Raw genomic sequence first — 12,971 nt, forward strand, 5'->3', positions numbered from 1 at the left:
ACGTGAAATCGGCCGAATATATATGGGAGCTATATGCAAATCGGAACCGATTTTGATCACATTTCGCACATCTACTTCTAGGCCGAAATCAGTCACTTATTCCAACTTTCATCTAAATCGGACTTTTATAGCGCTTTAGTGCAGAAAATTCGTGAAATCGGCTGAAAATATATATGGGAGCTATATGCAAATCTAAACCAATTTCGATATAAGTTGGCAAATATATTTTTAGACCGAATTCACTCACACATTCCAAATTTCATTGAAATCGGACGTATATAGCGTGTTTGGCGCTAAAAAATGATCTTCCCCAATTTTCAGCCTAAACGGACAATAAATGCGACCTGTATGTTGCGAACCTACAGACGGACGGACATGCATAAATCAGCTCAAAAAGTGATTCTATGCATATCCCTGGAAGGAACTATGGGTCTATATCTTTTCCTTATGCATGTTACATACAAATGCACTAACACATAATACCCCTTACCACAGTGTGGTGTAGGGTATACAAATTTGTGGAAATAAGTCTACGTTTTGGTATATCTTCCATATAACGGTACCGCCCGATTACAGGTATTTTGATAATTTTACTTCATTTTTAGACCGAACTAGCAATAATTCATCATCTCCGGTGAACTTTTGTATAGGAAAATCATCTGCGGTGAACTTTTGTATAGGAAAAGCCATCTCCGGTGAACTTTTGTATAGGAAAAGTCATCTCCGGTGAACTATTGCATTGGAAAAGTCATCTCCGGTGAACTTTTGTATAGGAAAAGTCATCTCCGGTGAACTTTTGTATAGGAAAAGTCATCTCCGGTGAACTTTTGTATTGGAAAAGTCATCTCCGTTGAACTTTTGTATAGGAAAAGTCATCTCCGGTGAACTTTTGTATTGGAAAAGTCATCTCCGGTGAACTTTTGTATAGCAAAAGTCATCTCCGGTGAAATTTGTATAGGAAAAGTCATCCCCGGTGAACGTTTGTATTGGAAAAGTCATCTCCGGTTAACTTTTGTATAGGAAAAGTCATCTCCGGTGAAGTTTTGTATAGGAAAAGTCATCTCCGGTGAAATTTGTATAGGAAAAGTCATCTCCGCTGAACTTTTGTATAAGAAAAGTCATCTGCGGGGAACTTTTGTATAGGAAAAGTCATCTCCGGTGAACTTTTGTATTGGAAAAGTCATCTCCGGTGAACTTTTGTATAGGAAAAGTCATCTCCGGTGAACTTTTGTATTGGAAAAGTCATCTCCGGTGAACTTTTGTATTGGAAAAGTCATCTCCGGTGAAATTTGTATAGGAAAAGTCATCCCCGGTGAACTTTTGTATAGGAAAAGTCATCTCCGGTGAACTTTTGTATAGGAAAAGTCATCTCCGGTGAACTTTTGTATTGGAAAAGTCATCTCCGGTGAACTTTTGTATAGGAAAAGTCATCTCCGGTGAACTTTTGTATTGGAAAAGTCATCTCCGGTGAACTTTTGTATTGGAAAAGTCATCTCCGGTGAACTTTTGTATAGGAAAAGTCATCTCCGGTGAAATTTGTATAGGAAAAGTCATCCCCGGTGAACTTTTGTATTGGAAAAGTCATCTCCGGTGAACTTTTGTATAGGAAAAGTCATCTCCGGTGAACTTTTGTATTGGAAAAAAATCATCTCCGGTGAACTTTTGTATAGGAAAAGTCATCCCCGGTGAACTTTTGTATTGGAAAAGTCATCTCCGGTGAACTTTTGTATAGGAAAAGTCATCTCCGGTGAACTTTTGTATTGGAAAAGTCATCTCCGGTGAACTTTTGTATAGGAAAAGTCATCTCCGGTGAAATTTGTATAGGAAAAGTCATCCCCGGTGAACTTTTGTATTGGAAAAGTCATCTCCGGTGAACTTTTGTATAGGAAAAGTCATCTCCGGTGAACTTTTGTATTGGAAAAAATCATCTCCGGTGAACTTTTGTATAGGAAAAGTCATCCCCGGTGAACTTTTGTATAGGAAAAGTCATCTCCGGTGAACTTTTGTATAGGAAAAGTCATCTCCGCTGAAGTTTTGTATAAGAAAAGTCATCTGCGGGGAACTTTTGTACAGGAAAAGTCATCTCCGTTGAACTTTTGTATAGGAAAAGTCATCTCCGGGGAACTTTTGTATTGGAAAAGTCATCTCCGGTGAATTTTGTATAGGAAAAGTCATCTCCGGTGAACTTTTGTATTGGAAAAGTCATCTCCGGTGAACTTTTGTATAGGAAAAGTCATCTCCGGAGAACTTTTGTATAGGAAAAGTCATCTCCGGTGAACTTTTGTATAGGAAAAGTCATCTCCGGTGAACTTTTGTATAGGAAAAGTCATCTCCGGTGAACTTTTGTATAGGAAAAGTCATCTTCGATGAACTTTTGTATAGGAAAAGTCATCTCCGGTGAACTTTTGAATAGGAAAAGTCATCTCCGGTGAACTTTTGTATAGGAAAAGTCATCTCCGGTGAACTTTTGTATAGGAAAAGTCATCTCCGGTGAACTTTTGTATAAGAAAAGTCATCTCCGGTGAACTTTTGTATAGGAAAAGTCATCTGCGGTGAACTTTTGTATAGGAAAAGCCATCTCCGGTGAACTTTTGTATAGGAAAAGTCATCTCTGGTGAACTTTTGTATAGGAAAAGTCATCTCGAGTCAACTTTTGTATAGGAAAAGTCATCTCCGGTGAACTTTTGTATAGGAAAAGTCATCTCCGGTGAACTTTTGTATAGGAGAAGTCATCTCCGGTGAACTTTTGTATAGGAAAAGTCATCTCCGGTGAACTTTTGTATAGGAAAATTCATCTCCGGTGAACTTTTGTATAGGAAAAGTCATTTCCGGTGAACTTTTGTATTGGAAAAGTCATCTCCGGTGAACTTTTGTATAGAAAAAGTCATCCCCGGTGAACTTTTGTATAGAAAAAGTCATCCCCGGTGAACTTTTGTGTAGGAAAAGTCATCTCCGGTGAACTTTTGTATAGGAAAATTCATCTCCGGTGAACTTTTGTATAGGAGAAGTCATCCCCGGTGAACTTTTGTATAGAAAAAGTCATCTCCGGTGAACTTTTGTATAGGAAAAGTCATCTCCGGTGAACTTTTGTATAGGAAAATTCATCTCCGGTGAACTTTTGTATAGGAGAAGTCATCCCCGGTGAACTTTTGTATAGAAAAAGTCATCTCCGGTGAACTTTTGTATTGGAAAAGTCATCTCCGGTGAACTTTTGTATAGAAAAAGTCATCCCCGGTGAACTTTTGTGTAGGAAAAGTCATCTCTCATGTTTCGAAGTTGTCAAAAAACTTCTCCACCAAAAATTGTGGACATAAGTCCATGTTTTTGAATAGTCCCTGCGTTTTTTGTACTGACAAGTTGGCAACACTTGGCACGAGAGCTTCAATTTTGAGTAATAGTGGCGGCAACTGAAAGAGAAAATACAGACGAATATTGTTGTATGAGTGCGACGAGGTTGACCCCTTACTTTTTCAGGTGGTGGGGCAATAAAAACAACAATTTACCTCTTGTGTGTTGGGTCTCATCGTGGTCCCCAACTCAACATAGGGTTGTGTTGTGTTTTAATGTTGCTGCCGTTGGTTGTGCGAAAAATGAATAAAATTACATGAAAACATCAACAATGTTTCGTCGGCTCTCCCAATCTCTCTGGCCGGCCCCACTTGAGGTGGTTGGGTGTTGCTCCATCATATCAAACACTTTTGTTTTGTTTTTATGTGGTTGGTTGCTTCGAACCCGGTCGTTTGCTTGCGTCAATTCATTCATTTATTCGGTCTCCCATTCAGTCTTATAAACGCTTTCGAGATGTTCAAATGAACGTTTAGAGGACGTCGCGTCGTGTTGTTTTCTGACGTTGTTGTGAAAGAACGTACAATAAACGTGTTGTATTTTTTTGCGTGGTGTTACGTGTTGTTTGTTATTGTTTTTTCTCACAGCATTGCTGTTATTGTTGTTATTGTTTGTGTTCAGGTGAAACAAATCCCAATAAATAAAAAAAAAATCAAAACAAGAAAAAAATCATCGAAGAAAAAAATATATCGAAATTCATTTTAATGAGGAAAAAAATACCTGCCATAACCTGTGGTCCGTCGCTTGCTCGTATTTCAACAGATTTTAAGTGTTTTTTAAGCAATTTTTGTGTGTTGTGAAAAATATTTCAAAGTGAAATTGTAAACCTCAGAGAACAAAAAGAAAATAAAAAGGCATTTCGAATAAACGAATGAAAATATTGAAAAATAAAATTCTTTTAAGAATTTTCACGTGATTATGTGAAGTGGTTGGTGTTCAGTTGCCTTTTAAATTGCTGGTGTTTTGGCAGAGAAGAAAAAAAAAACGCAGATAAGCCCCACATTCCGTGTCGGTGTTGTTGTTATTGCTTTTATTATTGTTGTTGTTGCATTATTGCTTGCTATATTGGTGATGTTGTTAAATTTAGAAATTTTTGGGCCCGAATCGAAGTGAGCAGCAAGCAAAAGAGCGTTGTTGTTATTGTCTAGAGAATAGAAAAAATAAAAAAAAAATATGAAAATGTTTTATGGCTAATGCGGCAAAGATTGCTGATTATTGCCATATTTGTTGGTGTTGTTATTGTTGCTGTGTTTCTAATAAGGCCCCAATAATTTATGATCGTTTTATTTTGATATAAGCAAAGCAACGAAAAGAAAAGGTGAAACGACAAAAATAGTCTATTGCACCTCCAACTCCCCCTATTACCACCCATTAATGTCTGCTGGTCTGGCGCTATATTTTTGTGGTTATTATCAATTTTGCCGGTGTTGTTGCTGCTGTTGCCGTCGACGCCGCCGTCTTCCGCACGCCATTACCACAGGTATGGTATTTTATCAATATTGTTTTTTTTGCGGCTGTGTTTATTTTTCATATTCGTTTTTTTATTCACATCAGATTAACATATCCTTATCGATTCGAAGCGTTACGTAGCTATTCAATATTCACTTGAAGCGTAACTTTGGTTTTCCTTTCCGTTCGTTTTTTTTTTCGTCCCAACAACGTATAACATCCGTCTTCCTTGAATATCTTAATATTCTTGTTTGTATATTCAGTCATATGTATGGATGTGTGGAGGGTATATCCGTCTACCCATCCATCCATCCATTCATCCGTCCTCATTGGAACCGGACGATGTATGTATGTACGGACATTTTTTGATCGTTTATCATTTGGTTTGTTTACATTGTTTAACCGAAAATGCTTAACGTTTTTTGCCACCTCTTCATGTGCAGTTTGTTGTTTTTGTTATTTTCCTTTTGTTCTTGTTGCCATTGTCGTAAACAAGAAAAACATAAAAGATTGCTCGCTTTTTTGAGTACTGCACATTGGGCTTAAATGGCTGACAAGGGGTTAATACACAGAAATGGTTCTGTTCGGCTGCAACCATTGCAAGGACAAGTACTTTTCTTTATACCTTTTTTCATTTCAAATGGACAGTGATATTGTTGTGGAGTAACCTGAGGGACTTTCGGTGATAGTTGTTAAAAATAAACAAGTAAGAAATCGCTACAGTGGTACCGCGCCGACCATGTGGCACACTACACCACTACTAAGAACGCTGATTATCCCTCAGCCTTTAGGCATGAAAGGGTATATACACTCTGATAAGACCAAAAATGTGCCTCTTCGAAATAACGGTTTTATTATACCCTAAGTATGTTTAGACGAAATTCAATTCGGAGTCGATTTAGTCATGTCCGTCTGTCTGCCTGTATGTCTGACTGGCTGGTGCGCACGATAACTATCGAACACATTAACCGATTCTAACCAAATTTTGGCTATGGTAATATTTTATCCAAACTTACTTTAAGTTCGAAGATGGGAAATATCGGTCCACTCCTTCCGGTTCCTCCCTCACAAAAGTTCAAAATTTTCCTGTAAAATGGTGTGATCGATAACTCTCGAAGGGAGCAATTGATTTGGTCCAAACTTCGCACATCGTATTATTCCTTCCAGACATAGTTCGGGTTCGAATATGGGCTATATCGGTCCACTCCTTCGGGTAACTCCCACACAAAATTCGAATAAACTGAAATTTACGAGTTCCCCTCAGATCGTTTTGAATGTTTTGCGGGCGAAAAGTTATTTTCTTTCTTGACCACAATTTTAGGCGTAGATATTTGGTGACTACGGTAGGGGCCGTTCTGTGGAGGCTACATGAAGAAGTGGAGTAATACCGACAAATTTCTGGTGGACAGTTTTATACCCATAACGAAGACTAAATACCAAATTTCAGCCATTTCGGTGGGCTATTGAGGCCATTCAGAATACCGAAAATCGGGATACACGCTTCTACGAGGGCTATATGAAGGCGTGGTCCTCAAGCAGGGCTGCACTTCTTTGCAAAGACAGTAAACTCAGCGATCCCACTGAGTTGTCTTTGCATTTGCTTTTCTCCCTTACGTACACTATGCGTGAACAAAAACCAACAAAAAACATCATTTGGTTGTTGCTTTTTTCACTCATACATTCACACATACATTCGTTTTGTTTGTATTCCTATGGTCAGCGCTGACCTAAACCGACAAATTTCTGGTGGAAACTTTTATACCCGCAACGAAGACTAAATACCAAATATCAGTCATTAAGTTGCGATAGTGAGGACACAAACTACAAAATACCGAAAATCGGGAGGTACGGTTCTATGGAAGCTATATGAAGGCGTGGACCTATACCAGCAAATTTAAGATGGAAAGTTGTTTACCATCAACGAAGACTAAATACCAAATTTCGGCCATTTCGATGGGATATTGAGGCCACAACCTTCAAAAAACCGAAAATCGGGAGGTACGCTTCTACGGGAGCTATATGAAGGCGTGGACTTAACCCGACAAATATCAGATAGAAAATGTTATACCCGGAACGAAGACAAAATACCAAATTTTAGCCGTTTCGCTGGGACAAAAATTCAAAATACCGAAAATCGGGAGGTATGGTTCTATGGGTGTTATATGAAGACGTCGAGTAATACCGACAAATTTCTTGTGGTAAGTTTTATACCCCAAAGGTAAAACCAAATACCAGTTTTCAGCCATTTCGGTGTGAAATTAAGGTTAACACCATAAAAATACCGAAAATCGGAAGGTACGGTTCTATGGAGGCCATATCGAAAGGTGGATCTGTACTGAGAAATTTTTGTGGGAAAATTTTGTAGTCCCAAGGAAGACGAAATTTCAAATTTCAGCCCATTCGGTGTGATAATAAGGGGTTAAGACCATAAAAATACCGAAACTCAGGAGGTACCGTTCTATGGAGGCTATATAAAAACGTGGACCTGTATTGACAACTTGCTTGGAGAATGTTTTGATGCCCCAAAGAAGACTAAATACCAAATTTCGAGGTATAATAAGTCTGAAACCTTACCGGAAGGTACCGTTCTATGGGGCGCTACATCAAAACGTGAATCTGTGCTTACCAATTTTCTGGGGGGAAGTTGTGTAACCCCAAAGAAGATTAAATATCATATCAGCCATTTCGGTGTGATATAATGAGACTAAAACCTTAAAAATAACGAAAATCAGCAAGTTCGATGGAGGCTATATCAAGCCGTGGGCCTATACACACAATTTTTGGGGGAATGGTGACTAAATGCCAAATTTCAGCCATTTCGGTGTTATAATTAGGCTAAAACCTTCAGAGTACCAAAAATCGGGAGGTACCGTTCTATGGGGACAATACCAAAGTGTGGACCGATATAGCCCATTTTAAATATCAAACATCCTAGGAGTAATAGAAACTTCTATACCAATTTATAAAGCTCTATCTTTAAAATTGCGGGCCGTATCTTAATTTTAGAATTTAGAATTTTATGCTGATCAAGAATATATGGGAAATGTTGCCAATTATATCATATTCCATTTCCAAAAAAATGAATTTTTTCTTTTCGCGCTACATTAACGATTTTTGGTACATAGGTTAAGAAAAAATTTCCCAGTACAAATCCACTCGCGAGCAAATTTTTGGTTGTTGCGGACAAATGTTAGCGCGGTTTTACTTCTGCTTTTAAGAAAAAATTATAAAAACGCTAATTATTTTATTGAGCACAATTGTCACTAAAAAGTTATCACAAAGTGACGTCATTAAGTAGATAGCATACTATTTGTAAAATGTTACTCAGCATTCGCGGAATTTACAAAAAATTGACAAAATCTTAAATGTAATCCGAATTTTTCGAAATTTTTTTTTTCGAAATTACCCTTCAAAAATTACAAAAAAAAAAAAAAATAAGCACATATTTGTGTTACAAAAAACAAATTTTGGTTTGGAATAATAGTTTTCACATGTATTCTAGAGTTGAAAATATTGGAAAAATTCTATAGGAGTACTTCTTTTATTTTTCTTGAAACTCCCAAGAAAAAGGGCGGATTTTGCCTTATAATAAAAGGTTTCCCATTGAGGAAAGTTATCGGGTTGATGAAATAAATCATTAGACTTCTTAAACGGAAATAGAGTTCAAATAAACCGCTTTAACTTATATGCATTATTAAAATATGTGTAAATCGCGTAATTATCAAAATCGTTTTGTCTGCATGTGATTTTCATGTACAGCAAGACCATATCTTTTAATTTGTATATATTTTACGAAATATAACTTGGACGCTTAGATGTAGCATCGGCTGCATCTAAGCATAAAAAAACCTATAAAACATATCTAATTTGCGCAAGATACAATAAATTTTGTTCCGCATTCGGTTTCAGTGTCACCACGAAAGTCTACATCGATATACATATATCCGTTTCAAGGCGATCAATCAGGAACCGTGGATGTAGCATCACACACTATTTTTTGGGATAAAATTAATGTAGCTCCCTTATCAGTGAAGTTTTTAAATCTCTGTTTCCACAAAAACGAAGATGCTGCACTAGTTTTTTCATTGCAGTGGAAACGGCCTCCAGAATACGCGATAAAATGGGCGATATTTTCGAAAACAATTTTAGGTGATTTTCCTACCATGGAATTTCTCGTATCTCGCGTTTTAGTAGATGGAATAATGGAATAAAAATCTAAAATTTGCAATCAAGTAAATCGAATGACAATTGTAAAAATTAGGCCCAAAAATATAATTTTTAGAAAAATGTTCGCACAAAATTTTCTTATTTGGATGCAGATTTCTGTGAAGCTGTGTAGGCTACATTCACGACACATATATCAAATAACTCAGAATCGTGAGTTCTACAATCCTATATACGATTTTTTGAAAAACCTGTTTGCGGAACGAAATTAGAAGAAAATTTCAAAAAACACTTAAAATCTGGCTTCAAAATGTCAGCATCATTTAATGGTAGACGCAGATCAAATTTTGAGAAGTTATACACTAGTGATATGATCCTTATTAGGTTGCCTTCTACTTTTACTTTGACGGGAAAATCGCGAAAAGTGTGGTTTAATGACAAATCGAGAAAAAAAGACACGTTGGCTTCAAGCCATTTTTACCAATTATTTAACATAAATGTAGCCACAGCTTCCACGCAAGTTAACTTTTAAGGCCAATATTTTTTGCCAAGTCTAAAAACATTTCATTTTATCCGAAAGCATTAAATTCGTATAATATTCAACCACATTTCGCGAGTTATTAACGGCTAAACCTTGGCTTCAACTATGTTAAATTTTCAAAAATATTGCCCTTATATAGTACTTTATAGGGTCTCCGGCACATATTTCGATGTGTTACAAACGTAATGACAAAGTTAATTATACTCTCCATATTATGCTTGATGGTATAATATATAAGTAGAAAAATACTATAGTCTGACGGAACTGACCCTTTTTACTCAAATGAGTAACCTCGCACTTAGCAGAATTTTGCTCAAACTGGTATAAACTTAGATTAATTTTAAGTTAAAAAACACATTCGCTAATATGGAGCGCAAAGGAAGTAACCGATTCGGTCCGAACTTTGCACATCGTATATTTTTTCGAATATATTATCGATCCACTCATTCTGTTATCTTTCAGAGAGATTTTCAGTCAAATTGCAGTTGTAAACCAGCCCTGGGATCGTTTTGTAGGCCTCGAGGTCCCCATTACGACGGTATACTTTTTTTGGAATAAGTCTACACTTCATGAGGAAATTAGCCTACAGCGAAATAGCTCTCGAAGTTAGCACCCGATCCGATACAACGTTTGCATGTCGTAATCTTTTTTAGAGACAGATCCGGTTCCAATATGGACTAAATCAGGACACATCTTCAGCTACCTCCCACACAAAATTTAAAAATTTTCGCCAAATGATCAATTTAAGGACTTGTCTTAGTGAAATAATTGGCACGATAACTCTCGAAGGGAGTATTCCAACAAACTTTTTAAATAATAATATTTCTTCGGTACATAGATTAGCTCAAATATGGACTATACGGTCCACTCCTTCGGTTACCCCTCAAACAGAATTTCGACATTTTTAGTCAAAGTGCAATTTAAGACCAACTCTTAGATAGTTTTGTACTTCATACTACCAGAGTTAATCACCCTGAAGTGGTTAAAACCACATCAGCCGCCAAGTGCGAAAAATATCACTCGAAGTGAATACCCAATCCTTGCACGTCGTAATATTCCTTTGAGACATAGTGCAGGTTCGAATATGGACTATATCGGTCCACTCCTTAGGGTTCCTTACACACAAATTTTCAAAAATTTGCGCAAAAGTGAAATTAAAGGTCTTGTCTTTCGAGGGGAGTAACAAAATCAAACTTTGCAGGTTGTAGTATTTCTTCAATACAAAGATCGATCACTCCATCTGGTACCTTCCATACAAGGTTTGGAATTGTATTTTCCAAAAATGCATTGAGTCGATCTGGCTATTTGTGTGTGCCCGTCCATTCGTCCGTCTGTCCATCTAAACTTTGTAATCACACTACATGTCGCAATTATAATCGGATCGTCATGAATGCAACATCATTTGACAATCGATCAATGATCAGTGGTCGGAATGGGGAAAAATTATGTGGGGAAGTCTTTTTTATTAGAATATTTCCGTTTTTTGTTCTAGAAATGTGGCTACTGCCATGGTTTGTAACCACAAAACTACTTGAGTTAGTTAAGCAGGTTTGGCAAGGCTGTTGAAAAGATGCAGAGTGTCGTGCGGCCCGTATCACATGTTGGGCAGATGTTTTTGTCACTGTGTCATCAATCCTTGTTGCGGTGTCATCTGTGTATAAGACTTTAAACGGCCCAACTACTCTGGCAATTAACGCTCCTTAACTTCTATAAATTGGCCATTTACTCCGATCACTGCATTCACGCGAAAGTTGTTTATAGCATCTGCGACTGCATCTGTGTAAATGCTATTTATAGAAATGTTGATCTAGGGGTTCTCTTTTGTAACGTTGGACCTCCCTTTCTAGATCATGAAGATCCCTCCAGACATGCCTGGGGGGAGTCCTATCCATCATATGGTGATTAGGATGGCTCTCACGGTAACGCGCAAGCAAGTACAGCAACGAAAGCATGTCATTGTGTTGCTGTACTTAAAGAATCTTTGTCTCCTTATGTATAAGGTTCACTGAAGACATGAGGAGGCACCCTGTCGCAGTCAGGGCGGCATTTTGACAGGTTTGGACTTTTATTCGCGGACTTAACCGGCGCCGCATATCTTATATGTGTGGAGATGGCTGATTGCAGATGGCAGAGCTGCTTTCGTGCTGTGCTGCTTACGGAATTCATTTTGATGATCGTAACTTTGAGAACTTTGGTAAGATACACAGCAGTTTCTGCATTATATCTGACCAACTCTGACACTCTCCGGATGGTATGCACACACTCCGTGCACCCTGAATACCCAGTTCGATTCCAATGCCAGGCATCATGAAACTTTCAACGGTAGAAAAATACCCCTCAGTGAAATGTTGGCGTCATTTTCTGAGTATTTCAGCCATGTAAAACTTCTCCACAAATGGTGTTTTATGAGACGCAGTTCGGACTCGGACTTCGGACTCCAATAGCAGCGAAGACGACGAAGATACCACAGTCCCATTCCCAGAAGATGGTATTGAATGTATACCGCCCAGCCAAGATGAGGTAAGGACAGCAATAAATCGGCTGGAGAATAATAAGGCAGCAGGAGCCGATGGCTTACCAGCCGAGCTGTTCAAAACCGGAGGCGACACGCTGATAAGGTGTATTCATCAGCTAGTTAGCACCATCTGGCAGGAAGAACGAGTACCCGAGGATTGGAACCTGAGTATCCTGTGCCCCGTCCACAAGAAGGGAGATAAGACTGTATGCTCTAACTATAGGGGCATAAGTCTACTCCCTATTGCCTACAAGATCGTGTCAGGCATATTGTGCGAACGACTAAAGCCTATGGTCAACGAGATAATTGGACCATACCAATGCGGTTTTAGACCTGGCAAGTCCACCATTGACCAGATATTTACCCTGCGGCAAATCCTGGAGAAGACCCAAGAGATGCAGATCGACACCTACCACCTTTTTGTCGATTATAAAGAAGCCTTCGACAGCCCGCTGCGTTCAAAGGTATTCCAAGCCATGTCTGAATTTGGTATCCCCCCAAAGCTCATCCGGCTTTGTAAAATGACTTTAACTGACACGAGGTCCTCAGTTAAAATAGGAAAGAACCTCTCCGAAGAGTTTGGTACCAAAAGAGGTTTCAGACAAGGAGACAGCCTTTCGTGTGACCTCTTCAACATCCTGCTAGAAAAGGTTATACGAGAGGCAAACGTCAAAAGAAGTGGCACAATCTACACCAATAGTCACATGTTACTTGCTTATGCTGATGATATAGACATCATGGGCCGATCAGTAAAAGAAGTAACTGATACCTTTATAAAGGTCGAAGGAGAATCTGCTAAAGTGGGTGTGGCGGTAAACGGTGAGAAGACCAAGTTGATGGTGTCGACGCGCAATGCATCCATTGAGCTCGGACCGACTGTGGATGTTGGTTCCTATAATATTGAGGTAGTAAAAGACTTCGTCTACCTCGGCACCTCCGTAAACACAACAAACGACA

The 12,971-nt window shown here is 38.4% G+C and overlaps 1 protein-coding gene across 13 annotated transcripts in view; it reads left to right on the forward strand.

Moving 5' to 3' along the window:
- The window catches only part of MYPT-75D (Myosin phosphatase targeting subunit 75D), a 310,043-nt gene that overhangs the window by 149,995 nt on the left and 147,077 nt on the right, over window positions 1-12,971 (forward strand). For 2 of the 13 annotated variants that reach the window (XM_073984762.1, XM_073984774.1), the window contains exons 1-2: window positions 3,781-3,966; window positions 4,644-4,825. The exons of 6 other annotated variants lie outside the window; for them this stretch is intronic. The gene's annotated coding sequence lies outside the window, so the exon portion shown is untranslated. Of the gene's footprint in view, window positions 1-3,539; window positions 4,826-12,971 lie in introns of those variants that run through there. 5 more of the 13 variants (XM_073984771.1, XM_073984773.1, XM_073984775.1 and 2 more) reach the window with 5 other exon arrangements.

Source organism: Musca autumnalis, unplaced genomic scaffold (assembly GCF_047663935.1).
Source record: "Musca autumnalis isolate F117 unplaced genomic scaffold, ASM4766393v1 scaffold_4, whole genome shotgun sequence".
Taxonomy (NCBI): Eukaryota; Metazoa; Arthropoda; class Insecta; order Diptera; family Muscidae; genus Musca; species Musca autumnalis.